Below are 5,778 nucleotides of genomic sequence, written 5' to 3'. Positions count from 1 at the left end.
CACAGCCGACCCAGTGAAGCCTCGTACTCCTCTCCGCGTGGGCATCCACTGCCGCATCTTCCCCGGCTCCGTGCCATCCCCTTCCTAGGCCTTGCTGTCGTCCACCGCCCTGGTGCCTCGGTGCGGCGTGGTCAATGTGGTCAAGGAATGACTTCCATCGGACATGGACTGTACGTGAAGAGGCTGACAGCTGGGTCCACGGCCGCACACAAGGAAATGCCTCCTTATTACATGCAAAATAATGATTCCTCCAGCTAACATCTGGGACCCACCGGAAGGGCCTCTGTATTTTGCGAAAAAACGTTCCCCCCGCTGACAGGTCGGACCCTACAGCTATATCTTCGCACGCAAGGAAGTGCCTCCTTATTACGCACAAAAAAAGAATACTCCCCCTGCTAGCTGGGACCCAGCATAGTGGGAGGCTAACTTGTGGGCCTACTAAGTTGACGGGGACGGAGGGTTTTGTCAACTTAGTCAATATGAACGATTCTAGCTCCAATGACCATACGATGTCCATTCGACGACCGTAGTGCTTCTTCAACCTCTGGTCTTCTTGCTCCAGCCGCCCAAAGCAACGCCAGTCGTGCCGCCTGCTCCTGCCTCTCGTGGCCGGCTGTGCTGCCATGGGGGACTCACCGCCCCTACTACTCCCACCGCTGGCCAGGCCATCCCTCCACTCACCCACACCCCCTGTTATTCTGCGACAACGGCAGCCTCACACTGAAGCCGAACCAGTGAACCCTCGTACTCCTCTCCGCATGGGCATCCACTGCCGTGTCTTCCCTGGCTTCGCGTCGTCCCCTTCCTAGGCCTGAAGGGCCTGAAGGACATGTTTTGCCTGATGAACGAAACCGTGCTGCCATCATGATCCTTTCCGTCGGTTATCTCCTGGTTAATCGAATAATTCAGTCCGACAAACAGAGGGCGTGTACCAAGGCTACTTACCAGCAGTTGGGATCCTGCTCAAAGACCTTGCAGTGATTGTGATTGTATTCCGCGAAACAACATGTCCGGTACGTGCGAACAATCATCAATCGTTCGCCGCTGTCTGATCGAGCCAGGAACCACCTGCAACTGCCATGCCACTTTTCTTTAAAAGGTTCTGGGATTAGGAAGGGTAGGGACACCAGGCGGCCTACAACATCATATCAAGTTGGAGTCAAATAAAAAAGGGATCTTAATGTAGTCAATCTTAAGAACAACATGTTACAAGCAGGAATATTTTTCAGTAAATGTTGATAGTAATATAAGCAAGCCATCATGATATCATAGGAAAGTAACATACTGTTGTAACAGCTGTTTGTAGCGATGACTGGAGTAGGCCAGCAATACGTCCAGCCATAGAAGGAGTCGACAACGTAACTGAAGCCCTTGTGTTCAATGGCATCAGAGAACCATGGAGGATGTATGAACCTGTGATGGACGTGCAGATTTATCCACTTACCGCAGTGAGCTGTCAGATAGGCGAGACCACGGTTGAAGAACGAAATTAGCCTGAAGTCTTTATAATTCATAGATCTTGTGGGCACTTGGCAGATTACAACCTTGAGCAAATCAAACTTGGTATCATGTTGGCTACTGTAAGATTCCGAGTATTCTGGGCCGCGGTGCCAAAGCAGTGCAGTGTTAATCGAAGGAAGGGGGATTAATCGCCTGGTGTAGACCTCCACGAGCATCCAACTGCCGCGACCATCGACAAGCACCATCCAACAAATGTTCATGCCGACCCAGTACATACCGTGAATGTAGTTGAGGGTGATGGGGATCATATCCAAGTCAAGGGGGTTGATGCTCGCCACCCTACGATCATTATATTGCGTGACACACCGTTTCTGAAGATCAGGCGGCATCAGCAAGCAAGGAGCTGGCTTAAAAAGCTCCGGTCTGAGGGCTTTGAGTAAACGGTACAGCCCCGATGAGCACGCAGCGAGCAGCATGGTACTGAGATTGTGCACACGCGAAACAATGAGCTTGATTACCTCTGTGGGGAGCGAATTCCAGCCACTCTTTCAGCGGACGCAGCTTGGTTCTGCCATTGTTAGTGCTTGGGTTTCGGACGAGGGGGAGGTGCCTTAGCAGGGATGGAAGATTGGACGAGATTATGTGCGGACAAAGATGGAGAAGCGAATATGTGTTGTGGGAAGTGGACAGGTGATGATGACTACAGCGTGCCGCTTGACTTACGAGACACATACCAGCAGCATAGGGTCATATCGATGACAGACAACTTGCTTGAGTGATCACAGTACTGGTACTCCCTACACTACCTACTACTATGCCCTAACTTGCTTGAGTAGAGTAGTAGTGGAGTAGGACTCTGCTCTACTACTAGCACCGGAGGAGTAGTATATTCTAATCTAAAATAGTTACAAACTTCAATGCCCGAGCGTGGAATGACTATGAACCGCCATCGGTGCTAACTTCAGTCCCCAGCAAACGTTCGTTGGGAGACATGGCAGTTGCAAAGGCTAGTGACGCAGTTACAGTACGTGTGTAAGGGTGGCGGTTTTGTCAAATACTATGGCTTAAAAACAGGCCACTGTCGGATAGAAATCTGACGGTTACGTGGGTTTTGCCAGGATTGAGCTCGTGGCGAACAATCGCCAGGTATCATTACTAAAAAAAGGTTAAAACACCCGGGGCTATAACTTGCACCGGCTGACCACTAACAATGATACTAACATAGTTATAAAATGGTCAAAGACCGTGTCTACGTGGTGTTTGGAATTATATGCAAAAAATTTAGCAAGATGCCCGTGCATTGCATGGCACACCATCATCACCAACTTGGTTTTTTCTCTACTCCTACTCCTATAAAAGACTCAGTTGGTGATGATGGAAGCGAGGAGGCGTGTTCAACCGGGCGTGCAGCGGACGGTGCAATACTATTCGATTTGTTATAAAAAACAAAGAAGAGTAGTAGAGATAGAGATAAGAGTAGAGATAGAGACTTAGGGAGGAGCACCACCTACTGCTTCGTGTGCCACTCATGCGCTCCATTCGGCGGCCGTAACGTCCCCTACAACCACTCCCTCCTGCTCTCCATTCGGTGGGCGGCTCTGTTTTTGAGTCGCTCGACTAGTCGCGACTAGTCATCGACTAGTCTATGAGTCGCACAGGCAGGGTCGACTCAGCCTGGTGACTCAACTCATGGGATGAATCGAGCGACTAGTCACGACTAGTCATGTTTTCTGGGTCAAACGACTCAATTTTTTGGGCCCACCTATCATATATTTTTTTATGTATCAAACCATCCCCCGTGGAAACCTAGATCGAACTTGGTCCCCTCCCCCGACCCAACCCTCTCCTTGGCAGCCACCGCCGCCCCTGGTTGTTGGCTTGCTTCTCCTCCCCTAGTTGCTGCTACTGGTCTACTCCTCCCCGGGTTGCTGCTCTTGTTGGTCTGCTACTCCCCTCATCCCCTGGTTGTTGCTGTTGCTGGTCTACTCCTCCTCTCCTCCCCTGGTTGTTGTTGTTGGTGGTGGTGGTGGTCTGCTCCTCCCCTGTTGTGCATGAACAAGGGTGGTTGTGCATGATGAAGAGTTGAGGGCTGAATTGGAACCACTCAAGAACAAGGCTGGTTTTATTGTACCTACTTTCTACTACTTAACTCACATTGACTCGTCGCATGTTGACTCATCGACCATGAGTCTAGACTAGTCACGACTAGTTTAGAGTCACTCCCCCCGAGCGACTCATCGACTCGTCGACTCAAAAACCTGTCGAGCACTGTTGAAATTTGGGGAGTGCACTCTCGCGACTGCTGGCAGCCACGACTTCACCGACGATGACTTCTTCCCCGACCTCGGCAACCTCTTCCTTAACGACAAGGGCGACAACCTCTTCCTCGACGACTTCACCGACGGTATGTGTTTCTGTCCTTCCTGTTCAAAATCGTGGTTGAATTCATGTTTCTACTCTGTATCCTAGATTCTATCTGTTCATCTACTATGCTAGTCCACATGATTAGTTTAATCTCTGTTATAGCCATCATGATTTATTTTGTGCTTATTCGGATTAAATCTCGTAGTAACTTGATGATATATTCAACTGGTGCAATGTCCCGTACAGCCACTCCTGTTTCATGGATGGCCTGGTCGATGCCTCCAAGGAGCCCTTCATCTACTGCTATGAGTGCCAGATGCCATTTTGGGGCTCGCCAGAGGATATCGTGCATAACCTCACGGATGCGTGCGGCGGTCACTATTGGCCCTTGGTGAAGAACATCAAGTACGAGATGTGCTGCCCGTTCACTTTGCCAGAGTTGCTGGAGGATCACCGCCGCCTGCTAGTCTCGGAGGAGGACGACATCGTCTTTCTCTTGATCGTGGGCACCGGCGAGGCCCGTGCAGGCCGCTGCCTCGTCTCTATAGTGTGTGTCAGGGGTGACGCCGCTGATGCTGACACTGACATGAGGCTGATGTATGGGTGCGTGCTCATTGTTACTACCCCTCAGAGGTACATGGGCGGCGACACCGGCTTCATCATGCTGACTAGGACTATGCAGAGCTGGGACCTTTGCGACGATGTGGACATGGAAGACGCATGGTATGATTTACCCCGCAACGTGGTGCACGGGGACTCCAAGGAGGTTCACCTGGACATATGCATTACCAAGTTAAATGTTGATCATTAGTCTTCGCTCAATGTAATCCGCTGTCTAAGCATGTGGAGATTTCCATGCATGACCTTGCTCTATTGGAGTATCGCGCATGAATAAAAGTGTATCCATTTATGGTTTAGTCTAGAATCTTCCATTTATGAATTTTTACTATAGTACTGGTGAAAGACTTACGATGAACCATTTCTTACATCTCCTCTTCCCCCTTCCAAGTCATCCTGATTTAATCCCTCCGTCTAGGTGTATAAGGGCATGGTTAATACTTAATAGTATAGCCAACTGTTGACTATAAGAAAGTACCATGTCATCTGTAGCCAACATGTATAATAATCAATACTCAAAAACTAATTCTTAAAGATCATTTCTTGCAAAGCACAATAAGTGTTATTTCTTCACAAGTTTTGGATGCAGGTTGAACTGTTGAGCGCTTTTGTTTGCAAAAGATACCTTTTTATCTATTTCACCCGGATGTTTGTGAGCTCTAGAGATGAAATAATATCCGAAGAAACCTATCGATACCCGTTACACATGAGATGACCCCCACATCCTTTGTCAAAATAAACAACTCCCCGATCAATGCATTTCACTCTCCCGTGCAACGCATGGGCACCTTACTATAGATTAGTACGACCAAAAATTGAACTAACATTATATCACTACAAAAAAAAGACACATCCGTGACATTTTGGGCCGAACGAATTTTTTTTCTGTCATACATATGACACTTCTATGACAAGAATTGTGACAAAACCCGGTATCATCATAGATGTGGTGGGCTCCTACTTCTATGAGAAAAAATCATGACACAAAATGGGCTTTTCGTCCTGGGCGGGCCGGAGACGCAGCTGCATGACATTCTTTGGGCCGTCCATGACGGAAAAACCCGTGGTAGAAGCAAGGGGGAGGAAAATTTCGGGGAGTTGCCGGTTACGGTGGGAGATCAGGGGCCGAGCAATGCGCGTTTCTCTCGTACACGTACGCGCGTGTGTGCGAGGCATTGGCTCTAACTGAACCCGAGCGAGGCGTTAGGCTCTAACTGAACCCGAGCGATTGCACTGCAGGCTACGCGTTACTGAACCCGAGCGCTCGATCGATGGCTGTTAACTGAACCCGATGGAGCGATTCCTTCGCTACTGCTGCTAACTGAAGCCGATCGA

Source organism: Triticum dicoccoides, chromosome 2B, assembly GCF_002162155.2.
Source record: "Triticum dicoccoides isolate Atlit2015 ecotype Zavitan chromosome 2B, WEW_v2.0, whole genome shotgun sequence".
In the NCBI taxonomy this organism is placed as follows: Eukaryota; Viridiplantae; Streptophyta; class Magnoliopsida; order Poales; family Poaceae; genus Triticum; species Triticum dicoccoides.
The sequence above is the reverse complement of the archived record's forward strand: the minus strand, read 5'-3'. Positions refer to the sequence as shown.